This window comes from Taudactylus pleione, unplaced genomic scaffold (assembly GCF_031769625.1).
Source record: "Taudactylus pleione unplaced genomic scaffold, aTauple2 ptg000065l, whole genome shotgun sequence".
In the NCBI taxonomy this organism is placed as follows: Eukaryota; Metazoa; Chordata; class Amphibia; order Anura; family Myobatrachidae; genus Taudactylus; species Taudactylus pleione.
Genome location: NW_028284467.1, coordinates 6,253,322 through 6,272,201, shown reverse-complemented (window position 1 = coordinate 6,272,201; position 18,880 = coordinate 6,253,322). Strand labels below are relative to the sequence as shown.

Here is an 18,880-nt window from a genome sequence, read left to right as displayed (position 1 = left end):
TAGAAAGTCTAAGGGTGGGCTACATTTGGAGGTGCACTGCTGAGATTCAAAGAACATACACAGAGCCTGTTACCATACAAGTGTCAAAAGCCATCATCCATAATTAATTAGCACAGTTTACTTTCTGAAATTCCACACCATGGGAAAGAAGCAAAAGAATAAGAAAGAGAGTGGTCTAACTGCTATAGCTGCTACAATTGGGGGAGCTGGAGCACATATGGATCAGATTGGAGCCAAAAAGAAGGAATTCATTCTAAATGATCCAGGAAGAAAATATGGAAGCGGGTCTGAAGTTGCCTCAGTGGAGACAGAAAAGAAAAATAAAAGATCAAAGGGCAAGAAATTAAGATTTAGACTTAACAATGAAGATAGTGATGAAAGTGTAGGTGAAGAATTTTCTAGTATTACGACCACTTATGAAGATGGCAAAGCACCGGAGGATCAGGCAGCCCTTCCATCAGAAGAGAGGGATCCAGTGAGAGCAGTGACAGTAGTTGATGTGAAAGGAGAAGAGGATAAAAGCAAAGTAAAGAAGAATGATAAAAAGGAGGATAGTAGCTCAAGTGCCCTGAAAGCTGAACAAGAGGGTATCATTAAACTAAAGAAGAAAGACGAAAAGAATAACAGAGAAGTGAAAAGAAAGGAAGTCAATATTGAGGCAAAAGCACAGAAAATAAGAAAAGTAATAGGACATATATCTGAGGACAGTAAGATACATGAAACACTGCTTTCAGATCTTCGAGAGAGGGAACAAAATGCCCAGACCAAAAAGAAATCTACTAATAACAATGGGCAGATGAGTGAAATTATTCCCCATGATGTTATATCCCCGCTGGAGGTATTGGAATGAGTATCAGCTAACCGGATAAAACATATTAACTGGTTGCTGAATATTTTAGGAGAATTAGGTGAAGTGAATGAGCTCAGAGGGGCACTTAAATTTGAGCAGATTCTCTATATGAAAATAGACAAAAGAAATCAGGAACTTGAGGGAGAGCTTTGGGAGATACGGTCAGAAATGAAATACTTGACCCCAGTGGAGAGTCAGAAGAAGAAAGAGCAAGAGCAGAAAAACACACAGAGGTCCATTGAGCAGGAGGAAAGGATTCAGTTGCTGGAATTGCAAATAACTGAGCTATCTGAACTCTTGCGAGCAGCTGAAACTTCTAAACAAAAAGACCAGACTAGGCTTCATGAGATGAAAGAACATCTACCGTGGCTGGAATCTCAAAACAAAACACTTGCCATTGCCACCTCAATGAAACCCCTTCTTGAAACCAAAGAAATTGCCTCACAGACTGAAGTAGTTTTGGCTGATTTGCAGGAAAAGATGCCGGTTACAGGATTGAATTTGGGCAGAAAAGAGATACCACCCCTAGAATAGCAGGCACTGTTATATGGTTCCATGTTAGAAAAGGATATGGCTTCATTAAAAGACATGACACCCAAGGAGATGTTTTTGTCCATTGGACTGCTATAACAAAGAATAACCCTCTTAAGCTGCTGCAAAGTGTTGGAGGTAGAGAAAGTGTAGAGTTTGAAGTAGTTGAAGGAGTGAAGGGGTTGCAAGCAATCAATGTGACTGGCCCTGGAGGTGTACCAGTGAAAGGGAATCGATTTGCTCCAAGCTGACAAGGGACCTGCAGATGTTGTCATCAGTCAAGAATAAGAGAGAGAGAGGGATGGTTTATGAAAATTCTTTTTCCCAGGACCCAGCCCAGACTAGACACTCTGCTTCATCGAGCTACCAACCTCATTCCAGTTGGAAAGACAGAGCCACCAGACCCCAACATCAAGCAAATTTAGATGTTAAAAATATGACACATTTAGACATTTCGCTAGAGAAAGAACATCATCCAAATTATTACCAAAGTGAAGGACTTCCTAAATTTGCCTTAACACAGCATCCAAAGATCCCATACAAGGACAAATTGTAAAGAAACACAATAATGGTGATTTAGAAGATCAAGGTGGACCAGCCCAACAGGAGCAAAGTAGAGAAGAGGTAAAGGAAGGTGAATCTGAAATAAAAGCCCAAGAGATCATCCCCTGGGAGAGGCAGGAGATTTCTGTGGTACCATCCCATCCAAGTTGGCCATCAGCTCGAAAGATTGCATTAAGGTGGCGTGCTAATATGTTCGAACAATTTGTGAATGGATCTAATAATTATATTATTATTTAGGATATATTAGCATTATATGCATTATGGGTGGTGCACTGACAAAATGTTTTAAGAAAGGTAATTTGTCAATGCACCAGGGGGAGAGTGTAACATCCTTTTATTGGTGGTTATCTTTGTTATATGTAAAATTAGTGGATTTAGTGCTGTAAATAATACTTATTTATGTAAATATTTATTTTTACTGTTAATGTAGTATTAATAACTAATAGGAGCACTATACATATAACTGACAGCAGCTGTCAGCCTTTTACAGATTTCCAATAGTCCCATGTGCTGGGATTATGCAGCAGTGAGGGGGTTAATGTGGGAGTGTCTGTTATATGGCTAGCTGTGGGGTGATCTGCAGGTTTCCATGGCAATCCAAGAGGAGCTATAAATACCGCTGATGCAAGGAGAGTTGGCAGTTGGTGTGAGGTAATTGACTGGAGAGGGAGAGATCGGCTGGCTCCCCTACATATGATGAGGGGAAAGGGAGAGGTAATAGCCTGAGTGAGGGGACAGGCTCCATCGCTGGTGACACCAGCAGATGTCACAGATATATATGAGGGAGAGAGCTGGTGACCCTCCCAGGAGCAGAATTCGAGGAACATGCTAAAATGGCTGCCAGAGTCTGAGCAGAAGTCTGAGGTACTGTAATAGTGGAACATAGAGGACGCACCTGCAGTGTGAGGCATGCTGCCACATTTGAGGGAGACATTGCCAATAAAAACCTGCTACCAGTCACACTTATATTATTAATGCCCTAATCCACATCAAATGTTACCTCAGCAAGGCATCTGTACTACATATCACTGGGCAGCCCACAAGCTTATTAACAGGGACTTTTATATTAAATATTATTGAAATCCAGGCTTGGAATAGTATTCAAAACAGTAGGATCAACCCCACATAACTCCAGCCACCTAAAGTGAGACAGAAAACCAGCCTACCAGTGCTGACAGGGACATAGCACTATAGAGAGGTAGCCCAATACCAGCCTACTAGTGCTGACAGTGACACAGCACTATAGAGAGGTATCCCTATAGCATCATTACAGTGACCAAAGTTCTGCCAGAAAATAGAGAGATATCACCATAGACAATGACTGTTCCATACACTGTATAAGCACCAGTAAAACTCCATTTCATAAGAGGTCAAATAACAGCTACTCTAAAATCCTGACTATTTGGCAGAAATCCAGATAAGATTTATTTTTAAAGTATTGGCTGAAGTAATCACCACACAACAAACCCAGCCTGCATTATCCATACCTACTAAGTTCTGACAGTAAGCTAGCCACTTACTTCTGCTGTATAATCTGTATACAACATCCAAACTATGAACATATGTGTCATCTGCATCTGAGGAGCAACCACTAGCCCTGGAAGTATCAATTCAGAAAGTGATATAAAGGATACTGTTCCCAGTAATACATGTGAGACAGGCCTTAGTGTATTAACACTAGTGAAGATCACCAGAAAAGGGGGAGCGAAGGTTAGGTGTTGGGTGTTGAATACTAAATTGGGATATCATCCACACATTAAGTTAATGGGCTAATTTAAGTCCCAGTAGTTTAAATAAGGTAAAAGTAACTATCCAGAGGTTACAGAAATACTAGCATATTATATTTAACACAGGGTTCCAGTTGTGATCTGGAAGATATCCAGATATAGACCTTCTTGGTTACTAAGGAAATAAGTTATTAATCTAGTAAGTACATTTTGGATTAAACACTGACGTTTACAACAAATAAAACTTGCTGATTATACTGTTATCATAAAGCAAAGTTATATTGTTAAGTTTATTACTAAACTTACCTTTGTGGGAATCCTTTACTCAGATCTTGTGAAAGAGTTCCAGAGAAATAAAAGAAAACCTTTTGTGTAACATGTGTTAGTTATTCTAGTGATTATGTTTTGTATTTACATTGAATATAAGTGCATGCTTAATATATCACTAATGATAGCAAAGTGTTAATTAAGAATTCCCCAAGCAAGCCTTAGTTATTCCTCAAGAGAATTGTAGCTTGGGTGGAGGCACTATCGCGTGATTCCATAATACCACCAGGATAGAAAGTCTAAGGGTGGGCTACATTTGGAGGTGCACTGCTGAGATTCAAAGAACATACACAGAGCCTGTTACCATACAAGTGTCAAAAGCCATCATCGATAATTAATTAGCACAGTTTACTTTCTGAAATTCCACACCATGGGAAAGAAGCAAAAGAATAAGAAAGAGAGTGGTCTAACTGCTATAGCTGCTACAATTGGGGGAGCTGGAGCACATATGGATCAGATTGGAGCCAAAAAGAAGGAATTCATTCTAAATGATCCAGGAAGAAAATATGGAAGCGGGTCTGAAGTTGCCTCAGTGGAGACAGAAAAGAAAAATAAAAGATCAAAGGGCAAGAAATTAAGATTTAGACTTAACAATGAAGATAGTGATGAAAGTGTAGGTGAAGAATTTTCTAGTATTACGACCACTTATGAAGATGGCAAAGCACCGGAGGATCAGGCAGCCCTTCCATCAGAAGAGAGGGATCCAGTGAGAGCAGTGACAGTAGTTGATGTGAAAGGAGAAGAGGATAAAAGCAAAGTAAAGAAGAATGATAAAAAGGAGGATAGTAGCTCAAGTGCCCTGAAAGCTGAACAAGAGGGTATCATTAAACTAAAGAAGAAAGACGAAAAGAATAACAGAGAAGTGAAAAGAAAGGAAGTCAATATTGAGGCAAAAGCACAGAAAATAAGAAAAGTAATAGGACATATATCTGAGGACAGTAAGATACATGAAACACTGCTTTCAGATCTTCGAGAGAGGGAACAAAATGCCCAGACCAAAAAGAAATCTACTAATAACAATGGGCAGATGAGTGAAATTATTCCCCATGATGTTATATCCCCGCTGGAGGTATTGGAATGAGTATCAGCTAACCGGATAAAACATATTAACTGGTTGCTGAATATTTTAGGAGAATTAGGTGAAGTGAATGAGCTCAGAGGGGCACTTAAATTTGAGCAGATTCTCTATATGAAAATAGACAAAAGAAATCAGGAACTTGAGGGAGAGCTTTGGGAGATACGGTCAGAAATGAAATACTTGACCCCAGTGGAGAGTCAGAAGAAGAAAGAGCAAGAGCAGAAAAACACACAGAGGTCCATTGAGCAGGAGGAAAGGATTCAGTTGCTGGAATTGCAAATAACTGAGCTATCTGAACTCTTGCGAGCAGCTGAAACTTCTAAACAAAAAGACCAGACTAGGCTTCATGAGATGAAAGAACATCTACCGTGGCTGGAATCTCAAAACAAAACACTTGCCATTGCCACCTCAATGAAACCCCTTCTTGAAACCAAAGAAATTGCCTCACAGACTGAAGTAGTTTTGGCTGATTTGCAGGAAAAGATGCCGGTTACAGGATTGAATTTGGGCAGAAAAGAGATACCACCCCTAGAATAGCAGGCACTGTTATATGGTTCCATGTTAGAAAAGGATATGGCTTCATTAAAAGACATGACACCCAAGGAGATGTTTTTGTCCATTGGACTGCTATAACAAAGAATAACCCTCTTAAGCTGCTGCAAAGTGTTGGAGGTAGAGAAAGTGTAGAGTTTGAAGTAGTTGAAGGAGTGAAGGGGTTGCAAGCAATCAATGTGACTGGCCCTGGAGGTGTACCAGTGAAAGGGAATCGATTTGCTCCAAGCTGACAAGGGACCTGCAGATGTTGTCATCAGTCAAGAATAAGAGAGAGAGAGAGATGGTTTATGAAAATTCTTTTTCCCAGGACCCAGCCCAGACTAGACACTCTGCTTCATCGAGCTACCAACCTCATTCCAGTTGGAAAGACAGAGCCACCAGACCCCAACATCAAGCAAATTTAGATGTTAAAAATATGACACATTTAGACATTTCGCTAGAGAAAGAACATCATCCAAATTATTACCAAAGTGAAGGACTTCCTAAATTTGCCTTAACACAGCATCCAAAGATCCCATACAAGGACAAATTGTAAAGAAACACAATAATGGTGATTTAGAAGATCAAGGTGGACCAGCCCAACAGGAGCAAAGTAGAGAAGAGGTAAAGGAAGGTGAATCTGAAATAAAAGCCCAAGAGATCATCCCCTGGGAGAGGCAGGAGATTTCTGTGGTACCATCCCATCCAAGTTGGCCATCAGCTCGAAAGATTGCATTAAGGTGGCGTGCTAATATGTTCGAACAATTTGTGAATGGATCTAATAATTATATTATTATTTAGGATATATTAGCATTATATGCATTATGGGTGGTGCACTGACAAAATGTTTTAAGAAAGGTAATTTGTCAATGCACCAGGGGGAGAGTGTAACATCCTTGTATTGGTGGTTATCTTTGTTATATGTAAAATTAGTGGATTTAGTGCTGTAAATAATACTTATTTATGTAAATATTTATTTTTACTGTTAATGTAGTATTAATAACTAATAGGAGCACTATACATATAACTGACAGCAGCTGTCAGCCTTTTACAGATTTCCAATAGTCCCATGTGCTGGGATTATGCAGCAGTGAGGGGGTTAATGTGGGAGTGTCTGTTATATGGCTAGCTGTGGGGTGATCTGCAGGTTTCCATGGCAATCCAAGAGGAGCTATAAATACCGCTGATGCAAGGAGAGTTGGCAGTTGGTGTGAGGTAATTGACTGGAGAGGGAGAGATCGGCTGGCTCCCCTACATATGATGAGGGGAAAGGGAGAGGTAATAGCCTGAGTGAGGGGACAGGCTCTATCGCTAGTGACACCAGCAGATGTCACAGATATATATGAGGGAGAGAGCTGGTGACCCTCCCAGGAGCAGAATTCGAGGAACATGCTAAAATGGCTGCCAGAGTCTGAGCAGAAGTCTGAGGTACTGTAATAGTGGAACATAAAGGACGCACCTGCAGTGTGAGGCATGCAGCCACATTTGAGGGAGACATTGCCAATAAAAACCTGCTACCAGTCACACTTATATTATTACTGCCCTGATCCACATCAAATGTTACCTCAGCAAGGCATCTGTACTACATATCACTGGGCAGCCCACAAGCTTATTAACAGGGACTTTTATATTAAATATTATTGAAATCCAGGCTTGGAATAGTATTCAAAACAGTAGGATCAACCCCACATAACTCCAGCCACCTAAAGTGAGACAGAAAACCAGCCTATCAGTGCTGACAGGGACATAGCACTATAGAGAGGTAGCCCAATACCAGCCTACTAGTGCTGACAGGGACACAGCACTATAGAGAGGTATCCCTATAGCATCATTACAGTGACCAAAGTTCTGCCAGAAAATAGAGAGATATCACCATAGACAATGACTGTTCCATACACTGTATAAGCACCAGTAAAACTCCATTTCATAAGAGGTCAAATAACAGCTACTCTAAAATCCTGACTATTTGGCAGAAATCCAGATAAGATTTATTTATAAAGTATTGGCTGAAGTAATCACCACACAACAAACCTAGCCTGCATTATCCATACCTACTAAGTTCTGACAGTAAGCTAGCCACTTACTTCTGCTGTATAATCTGTATACAACATCCAAACTATGAACATATGTGTCATCTGCATCTGAGGAGCAACCACTAGCCCTGGAAGTATCAATTCAGAAAGTGATATAAAATTATTAACAATATTAAGTTTCATATATATGTATATATATTTACAAAGAAGCAGTTTAACAAGGGCAGCTATTTAAAACTGCAGAAGATAGCAGTGTACCATTGGCATCATAGAACAGGATCATCCTTTAATGTAATATCTGCAGTGGACGTCAGGAACCATCTAAAGTATGTGCACCAACGTAAACATACCCCATTACAATTGTTATAATATTATGTGACTGTTGTCTGTTAGAAGTTATGCTCATAGAGGAAAGGTGAAGGATACTGTTCCCAGTAATACATGTGAGACAGGCCTTAGTGTATTAACACTAGTGAAGATCACCAGAAAAGGGGGAGCGAAGGTTAGGTGTTGGGTGTTGAATACTAAATTGGGACATCTTCCACACATTAAGTTAATGGGCTAATTTAAGTCCCAGTAGTTTAAATAAGGTAAAAGTAACTATCCAGAGGTTTCAGAAATACTAGCATAGTATATTTAACGCAGGGTTCCAGTTGTGATCTGGAAGATATCCAGATATAGACCTTCTTGGTTATTAAGGAAATAAGTTATTAATCTAGTAAGTAGTTTGTGGATTAAACACTGACATTTACAACAAATAAAACTTGCTGATTATACTGTTATCATAAAGCAAAGTTATATTGTTAAGTTTATTACTAAACTTACCTTTGTGGGAATCCTTTACTCAGATCTTGTGAAAGAGTTCCAGAGAGATAAAAGAAAACCTTTTGTGTAACATGTGTTAGTTATTCTAGTGATTGGAATTGTATTTAAATTGAATATAAGTGCATGCTTAATATATCACTAATGATAGCAAAGTGTTAATTAAGGTTTCCCCAAGCAAGCCTTAGTTATTCCTCAAGAGAATTGTAGCTTGGGTGGAGGCACTAACTATCGCGTGATCCCATAATCCCACCAGGATAGAAAGTCTAAGGGTGGGCTACAGAAGCTACAAGTGAGAATGATAATAAACAGAAATTTGACAGGCTCAAACAGCGCCCCCTGACCTGTGGTGCTCTGTGCGATGGCACCGGCCGCACTACCCTAGCTACGGCCCTGCTGAGCTTGAGTGGAACATACAAAGCACAAGCTGATTGTTGGTAGCTATTTTCAGGACTATTTATCATTATTTTTCTTACATAAAATATGTGAAAACTGCAGCTTTCACATTAATATCATATAGTTTATGTATCTCCAGAATGTATTGTAGGAGATTTTGCAAAAATCTCCTCCATGACTTAAAAATCGCAAATACTCTGGGTTGTTACAGCAGCTCCGTTTTGTAAAGGGAACTGCAGAATGTATCAGGGTCCAACTGAGATTTTTTTTTTCGGAAGTAGCATTACGTGGCTTACAGATTGCATTAGCAGATACTTTATTTCCAATCTGCATGTTGTAGAGAGATCTTTTCAGATCTCCCTCTTTGTTTCTCTTCCACTGATCTGCCTCCCTAAGCATGGACACATAGGGCCTGATTCACACAAGCGGCCGATGTTTTAAGTTTGTGCATGTGTCCCGATGGTTACCACTCTAAAACTCAGATTGAAATTTAGCGCAAGATGCAATTTCAGTGGCCATTTCAGGGAAGTGGCTAGCCAAATGCAGGCGTGTCACTGATGTGTTACGGTTATCAGCTGTGTTCAAAGGTTGAAGTTGCACTGACATGATTGACCAGATTCAGATGGCAAAATTGTACCTGCTATAGGGTAGGTGCAATCTTCGATGATGCAATGAAGGAGCATCTTAGTACGTGCAGCGAATACAACCATGCCAGTGGGCGTCTTAGTAAGCTGACAATGGGTCTCGGCATTTGCATAAAGATGCAGATGCTGTTGCATAACAAGACGTCAACCCAGCGGTGTCACTGACCTTCATGACACCCGATGCGGCTGCAAGGCAATCCTCTCGCGCGCCAACGGGTGCTGCCTCAACCCTCAAAGCTATGCCCTCTTAGGAGGGTCAATCTTGGAGGCATTACCGCACCTCACACCCCTGTTCTCGGCAAACAGGGCTTACCCAGCGCTGCGGCAGCTGCTAGGGGCAGCCCTCAGCCTCTGCCCTTCTCTGCATTGTGGCTGCTTGGTGACACCATCAACAAGGTGATGCCAAAATAGCACAGCAGCTCTGATATTTTGGTGTCACCCCCTTGAATGGTGTCACTCGGTGCGGCCAGCACACAAAGCTGGCCCTAACCAATTTGTTGCCCTAGGCAAGATTTTGGCTGGTGCCCCCAGCAGGTAATTCCAGGCTCTCACCTGTGAGCACCCCTCACAGCACACTGCTGTAACTAAAGGAAAAAAGGACAGGTTATAGGGGAAAATTCCTCATACCCCCACCTCAGAAGACATTCTATAGGGCACATTCTCCCCTCACAGCACTCCTCTTCCCTCACTGTACAGCACCCTTCACCCATCACAGCACCCATCATAGTACCCCTCACAGCACAGATTACAGCAGAGCACCCCTCTCCCTGCACAGCACCATTCACAGCACAGATTACAGCACAGCACCCATCACCCCTCACCCTGTACAGCACCCCTCTCCCAGTACAGCACCCCTCACAGAACACAGATCACAACATCCATCACCCCTCACCCAACACCCCTCTCTCAGCACAGTAACTTTCTCCCTGTACAGTACACCTTACAGAGCACAGCACAGATCACAGCACATCATCCATCACCCAACACTCCTCTCGCAGCACAGTACCCCTCACTCAGCCCAGCACCCCTTACAGCACAGATTACAGCACAGCACACATCATCTCTTACCCAGCACCCCTCCCAGCACAGAACCCCTCACAGCACAAATTACAGCACAGCACACATCCCTAGGTATTCCAGTTGGCATTTGCCTATTATGCCTAGGGCCGGCCCTGCCCTCACCCCCCTAGTGACACCAGTGCGTCAACCTCTGGATCAGGCCTATAGCTGTATTCGGAGTCTGCAGTGCACTGTAGCCAGGGAGTTTAGCTGTTCACTGGGCCCTGTTGCCTGCAGAAAATCAAGTACTCTATAATGTCACAGTATGCACATGAATGTGGAAAAAGATCTTATTAAAAAAAATTATATTTGATTAGGGGTTGATTAGAGCGCTACAACCAAATGGTTTGTTTATCTGATGTCGTGCTCTAGTATACTTTCTAAATGTGTGTAAAATATAACATAGGCTTTTGTATTTATTAGTAAAACTGTTTATTCTGTATAAGAGACACAGTGCTCTAGATATAAACCGATCATGGGGTTCGGTATTTGGTGTTTTAAGGGTGTAGGTCCAACCCCTAATCATCTATACATTTAAGAAAAGGAGAATGGACACCTGCAGCATTAGTGCAGCTCCCGTAAACAGGTGACTAACACCTAAGAGCTCAGGATCAAACACGCTTTCCTATAACAAAAATGTAAAATGTTTTTATTACGTTTAAACAAATGACTATTTGTCACATCCACAGCACATCCTGATCACTAGCTGCTATCACAGAGATCCGAGAATGACAGCACTTAGGGCAGCTAATAAGGTCCATTCTTCTTGTAATGAATAGCAGCCCAAAAGTATAGGGGCTCATTTGTTAGGGGGGAGGAATGAGCAGAGCAAACGCCATAAGATTTTTTTTATTATATAAAAATATAGCATGGTAGATGTGCACAACTTAATGCAAACAAGCTGACACACAAATGGTTGGCAGGTTTTTTATTTCTAAGTATACAGTGATATCATGTTAAAGCATACTTTCCTTTTCCACCGAAACTGCAGCAGTAATTATTTTGTCCCATTATTCTATTAACAGCCCTGTCATGCAGAGAATCAACTGAATCTGTATCCATTACCACATGCAGAGGAATCTGGTGAATCCACTTTTAAAGAATATGTAATGATGTCAACACAATTCTTTAGGCAGACAGTATGTTTGCAGAACTAGGACGGCAATATGCAGCAGCAGAATTTAGAAGAACCTGTTGACACAGCTTAATATTCATGACTTCAAAATTGATTATGCATCGATGCGAGGTTTGCAGATGCCATAGGCAAAGCTACACAACACCCGCCCCTCCCAATATAGTAGTTGTATTCAATTAGGGCCATTTATGTTATATAATAATATATATAGCAATCCTGGTTGTTACTAATTAGAGCACAAAACACACGGGTCACTCCAGGTCTTCCAATAGAAAATGCAGAATGCATACTCCGACTTTTCAGGACTGCACAGAGTCCCTTTTTCAAGGTAACAGAAATAAAAGTAATCTAAACAGTGCTTACCTTTGATAAATCTGTAATTAAGCTATCCACATAAGACTCAATTTTGTAACAGGATGGTGTGTCTTTAAAAAGAAGTTATTCATAAGCTTTAATAAAACTGTTGAGCAGGATTTTCTTACTAACCCTCAAGGCCAAGTCTTGAAATGTGCAGTTAATCAGCAGTATAACCAAATAGATATGAGTAGACAATGTAGCCTTGTCTCCCATGTATGTATTCTAAGATAAGGGATAATGAGGAACAAGTAGAGATTTATGAATTCCCAATACTAACCTTGTAGAAAAATGAATGCCTGTATTTTCTGTAATTCTGCATGTCACATTTTGAAATCAACCTCTTTGTAGATACGCCTATAAAGTTTTATGCTTTTCTGTAATACAGTTAGACGAATCTTGAACACTAAACTGTCTGTGTGTGGATTCTGTCTCCTGAGATCTCAGTAATGCAAGGGTCTGACATACACTAATGAATTTAGGCTGGTGATTAATTACAATAGATTGGTTCTGATCTATCACTTAGAGAACCTTTCACCGAGATTTCCTTCACTGATCCGTGGACAGACACATCGGGAGTAACCAGAACAGTGGATTCCAATGTTCATCCAGGGATCAGTAGTTTTCTACTTAACTTGGACTGCACTGTTTTTGGGAATTCCCGTGTCTGACTAGGGATTCAGGGATAGAGATCTGTGTATCTCAGATTCTTGTTTTTGTTTTTGTTTGGGATTTTATTTTATGAAATGACATGTCCAATGAATCTTTAAAAATGTATACAGATTATAATCCTTATAGATTTGAATATGAAGTTATGAACAAATGTGTTATTGTGTTTAACAGTCTGATAATTGGTTTCCCTGATTAGCATAAGTATTGTCCCTTGATACATCTTGTGATCTTCATACTTCCAATGTGAATAGACATAGAAGTACATTTTGTTTGTTGGATAGTTGCCATATTGGTGGAGATTATCTCCAGACTATAGTAAAATAATTTTGGGATTTGTTTATAATAAGTTTGCCAATCAATCTATATCCCAAAGGTACGGTCATTGTGTGCCTAGAATTACACCTACATATTGGGTTTAGGAAACCCGGATACACGTATTGGGTTTAGGAAACCCACAGAAATGGATAGCAAACATCTGTCCAACTGTCAAACCCCCATGGATATTATACGTACAGTGTTAGGTCCTGGGGCGACAGAAGGAATGTCTAAACTTTTTAAAAAGGCTGGCATTCACAGAGATGGCACACTTGCCCCGATTAAATTACAACAGATACGTAAGTTACATGGCTCCTACATAAAACGTAACAAACATGAAGGTACTCTATTGAATTGGATAAAGGTGTCAGAACAAATATTGTTAGAAAGAGAGTCGCAAGAAATGGAAGAAGAGATAGCCAGTATGCCCCTTAGAGATTGTTTTGAAAGAACCACTGTAAGAACAGTAAATCCAATTTGTTCAATGAGTAATGTTGTTGCTAAGCGAGGGTGGAGATGCCCTAATACAGATTGCCAAGCTTGTAATGACCCCAAAGATCAGACTTGTTGGAATTGTGGTGCACATTGGTCAATTAGTTCTAGAGCTTGTAAATTGAAGGTGTTATATATTGAACCCAAGAAAAATACTAGCAGATAAGAAATCCATAGACCCCAGTATGAGACATACATAGAAATGTGAACATCCTCGATTAAATTGTGGAGAGTGCTAAATTGTTTATAATTTTAATTGTAAAGATAAGTGCATGTAAAAATTGCAAAAGGTAGATTTCAGAAATGTGTTGAAATATTTCAGTTTAATCCTGCATGTTTGGAGACGCCCATACAATGTAATACTGTAGTTAAGTTTTAAAAGAAATTGATTTTGAATCAGATGCTGAAGTTTTGCTTATTGTGTGTCTGAGATCTGACACTTTCCCTTTAAGACATTCTGAAGGGAGGGGGAGCGAGTGTTCAAAAGAAGTTGAAATTTCAGCAGTTTGTGCAGAAAATAATGAGCTAGCAATGCAGAGGACCTTCAAAATGAAAATGTCTGATGATTTGAACGTAAATAATACATAAATTAAAGTGTATATTCAATAACATTAAAATGTGATGTTAGTAAGATATTCAAATATTTGAAAGTATGACATAATTGTTCACAAAAGGCTCAGTAAAAAAATCTCTGTGTATGCTAACTTTTGTCTTACTGATATGTTTCCTCTGTAAAGGGAGGAGTAACATTCCACAGACCAGCAAGCAAATCACAATTTTTATTTACTTTTAATATGAACCATGGTTTTGTCGCAAAAAGTGTTTTTATTTTTTTGCTATTGACCTTTATTCTAATTATACTACATAAAAATGTATGAGTGTTGTATGGTTATGGTATTAAGGGGACAGTGTAGGTAATTCTGTCCACCTCCACCTTAATCCTGTACAAGGACTTATAAGGTTATTGTTATTTACATACATGTTACCCATAATAAGTGTCACAAACTCTCGGACAGATCGTGGATGCAGCCCGTATTTAGGGAATTGGCTGGACCTATGCCTGAGGCGCGGAGTCTACTGAGCCAGCGGTATTCACCAGGGACCCTCGCAAGAAGGTTTGGACTTGGCTGCGTCTGACACACAGGTTGCGGCCCTCAGGTTAGGTTCCCCTATACAGGTGCTGGTGAGTACTGGATGTTGTGCAGAAGAATAACATAATCGACAGGCTGGGTCAATACCAAACAGACAAAACGGTACCAGGGAGCAGACGAAGACAGGTCACAGGGAATAGCCAGAGTCAGAACCAGATATCAGGAGCAGTACAAAGTAGTCAGGCGAAATTGGAGTCACAAACAAGCCAAGGTCAGGATCAGGATAACAGGTGAGTAATGGAATGCTGTATAGTATGGAGCCTATACTTTGGCACCTGTCTGGTGCCAGAGACTCCCTCTTATAGGTAGAAGTCCAAATCTCGTGACAAACGTGATTTCATGTTTGGCGTGCCTGTCCCTTTAAATACCCTGCAGGTTGGCGCGTGCGCTTCTAGGAGAGCCGCGGCCACCTGCACTTGTGAAGAGTGAGGGGACCTCAGCGCTCACATCACGGCAGCGGGTGCCGGGGACTCTCCATCCACTGCCCGCCGCCGGAGGTTCTAGTGCTGCCGGACCCGGTAATCAATAGCCGGTGTCCGGTGCACTGTGACAATAAGTAAGTTGGATTGTAGCATTGAAGTGTTTACAACAAGTGTTGAAATGTAACAATTATTGTGAAGGTAACATTAATAACATAAACAATCATAGGAAGATAGCCCTCAGAATCATCTATCTCTCAATATGGCCAGTCATAGAGTCCCACAATATATTGTACCCATCTGGGCTGCTAAAGATGTTAGTCAGTTCAAATTAATCTCACCAGAACATTTGACCTCCTCTGTAGTCCCGGCCACTGGCCTGGATGGTCAAATACAGTATTTACAAAAGACAAATCCATTGCAGATAACTGTAAATAATAATGTAATAGTCTCAGGTGACTGCCTACCCTAATCTTTTATAGGCAGATCTATTGTCAGCATTAAATGCTACAATAACATACAAAGATGGGGAAGCGATTTTAGCTTCCAAACCAAGACTTCTTAGAATAGCCTTTATTACAAGTAACACGCATCAAGAGATCTCATTAATGTTGTTTACACTGAAAGTCTATACTGAAATGAGATGTTTGCTAAAGTCCCTGATATGTTATGGGCACAAGGTAAAATAGATATAAGGCTACTGCCCATTTAAATTAAACTTAAAGGCTAATATGTGTGGCCAGTTAAACAATACCCTTTCAGATCAGATCAAGTAACCAAATAGGTAGAAGGTTACATGTTTAATGCACTGCACACCTTGTTGAATGGCATACCACCCACCTCATAGATTTTACTGCATTTAGTCCCTAACAAAAGAAGCAGTATGTTTAGTCTAAACTGTCACAAGGGTTTGCTGCAAGTTCTAATGTTATAAAAGATTGGCTGTTTGCCAGTGCAATCATAATCGTTATATGATGTGGACGATTTAGTCTTGATTCAGAGCAAAATTATTTGCATAAAACAATAGTATTACTGAGTATTCTGTACAAGTAAAACAAAAATATATAGTATTTATATATAATACATGGATACTTTAGGTAAATAAATTGTAACTTTTGTATAAGGCAAACAAGGGATTAAATGACAGAATCCCCTTGCATTAACATATGAATACATTGAAGTTTATCATGTTGTAAAACAAGATATTATTAATGCATCAGCATTGGTTTTACCTGATTATAATATGCCGTTTATACTGTTTTGTCATAAGTCTAACTCACATGCTCAGGGGGTCCTTAAACAATTACATGGAAACCGTTGTCACCTAGACCCTGTAAAGTGCTGACATAATGTTGAAATACTCCTAAACCCTTATAATAATGGTTGAATCCTGCTTTCGCAGGTTTCAAAAGATGAGAGACTATATTGATAATATACAAGTAAATAGTGACAGTGTCAAGGAGGACACTGAAAATATACAAACTTTTTATTTTCCTGATCATGATTGTATTGAACTAATGCAACAGGAATCATTGTCCTTATTTAACTTTTCAAATGTTTCTTTTGAAGATGGAGTTCCATACACAAGATATGTTGGCTACGACAGAGCACTGTCTACTGCATTCCAGTTATCTCAAAGGCTTGCAGTAAAAATGATGGTACACTTGAGAGACTACACCCGAAGCTGAGGACAATAGACTGGTAGACCAGGCCGCACGTGTTGCTGCCATAAGTCATTGATCCCAAGGGCAACCCACTTATGTGGTAGATCCTGCCCCCAAGATTGACTTAAGTACCCTCACGAAGCTCCAGGTACAAGCTCCAGAGGTTGAGAAAAGCAAAGCTAGGAGCTAAAGATAAATCGTGAGTGGGGGGGGGGGAGGTCAACGTTTAGGTCTACCTAAAACACTTTACCCAGCTGTGGCCCAGATAATACATGATGAGGTGTATTTGGGGAAGGATACAATGGTGGCTATCACCAACTGTAATTGGATAGCTCCAGGTTTTGCACAGACAGCACAGGCCTTTGAAACAAGGTGTCTAATATGTGCATTGAATAATCTGGGTAAGACTGTCCCAATCCCTTTGAAAAGTACTCCCCAGACCCAGTGTTCCTTACAGAGGATACTAATTGATTTTATACCACTGCCCAAATGTTCCGAATGTGATGTCCTCTTGTATGAGCCTCATCAGTCACTAGCCCGGAGGGTAGGTGTGTTGGAGGGCAGATGCAAAGACAATGGCCAAGGTAATTAAGATAATTAAGAAAATAATTTTCTCCAGTGTGTTAAGAAAATCATTATTAAGGTCAACTGCCGATATGGTGTAATCTTATAGAGACAATTAACTAAATACATAGGTAGGTGTTTTCTTCTATTCCAGTCCTTTATCTTGATACAGGAACCCAATGTTTACTACCAGGAAATTGGATGCTAATTTGGAAACATACCAGGAAGGCTATGGAGCCCAGATTTGAAAGTGTATTCCAAATCCTGATGAGTGCACTTATTTCAATGAAACTTCATGGGACGGACACCTGAATACATGTGTCCAATTGCAAAGGCTTCATCCGAGGGGAGTTGGAGTAATTTGATATTATGAATAGATACATGTTCCTAGGCCCCAAGCCTGACAAAGGCTTTTGGAAATGTATATTTTGCTTTGTTATAAGTTTTATTTTAGCTTTAAAACTTTGAGCTGTTATTACAAGTATTAAGCTGGGTAACTGAATATATATCAAGAGATGAAGCAGTAATAATATCTAGACTAAATGTATAGTATGTTCACAATATAAGAAGCTTTAGCCAAATTGTTTGATAATGTTACAGATGAAATACTTGATGTGCTTAAAATGATCTCTAATGAACTGCAATTTAAAGTAAAGGTTATAGGACAGTTTAGGCTGATCCTTGAGTACCTTACAACTGCTTGATATGTGTCTTATAGTGAGACTAGCCTGCTGTAATGTATATAGCTGGTAACTTTTCTGACCTGATACATGGACACGTGAAGAAAATTAAGGAACTGAAAGACCATTCTAGGAAAACACATAATCCAGAGTATGATCTTGATGATAATGAATGGTTTTCCTAATTGACCCCAGCTAAAGGGTCTAATGAATTTAGTAGATGGATATCAGGAACTCTTTCACTTATTGATAAGGATTAGCTTTGTTTGTAATCATTTAGATGATTATAAAACTTGCTATTTTTCTGGTTAAGCAGTTACTTACACTTGACTGTTGTTTCTCCAAGGAAAACACACTAAAGGCCTTGATGATGATTCAAGTCTATGATAACATCTATGCCTAAGGCAACATTCCAAGTTGTACCATTTGTGGAACCAGCCTCATTGAGGATGACAAGCAAACATGTGGTCAATGCAAAACTATCATCATTTCCCTGAATATTCATGACAAGATGGACAAGATAAAAGACAATTAGAGATTGAGGACTGTGAACTAGCTTTATGGGGAATGGAACAATGCATAATCCTATGTATAGGTTCCTGTAGATGAGTCTTGTGCATAAATGTACCTATACTTAGTATAGCAAGATTGTGTTCCTCTTAGGTAGATAGCATAGGGTAAAGTTATGGATAAAAGATGGGAAATTATAAATCTGTTATTAAGCTATCACATAAGATTCCATTTTGTAACAGGATGGTGTGTCTTTAAGAAGAAGTTATTCATAAGTTTTAATAAAACTGTTGAGCAGGATTTTCTTACTAACCCTCAAGGCCAAGTCTTGAAATGTGCAGTTAATCAGCAGTATAGCC

At 39.9% G+C, this 18,880-nt stretch overlaps 2 pseudogenes; both read left to right on the top strand.

Moving 5' to 3' along the window:
* The first annotated feature begins 139 nt into the window (after nt 1–139).
* Nucleotides 140–1,806, top strand: LOC148534635 (uncharacterized; annotated as a pseudogene).
* Nucleotides 1,807–4,369: 2,563 nt separating this feature from the next.
* Nucleotides 4,370–6,036, top strand: LOC148534634 (uncharacterized; annotated as a pseudogene).
* Nucleotides 6,037–18,880: the final 12,844 nt, after the last annotated feature.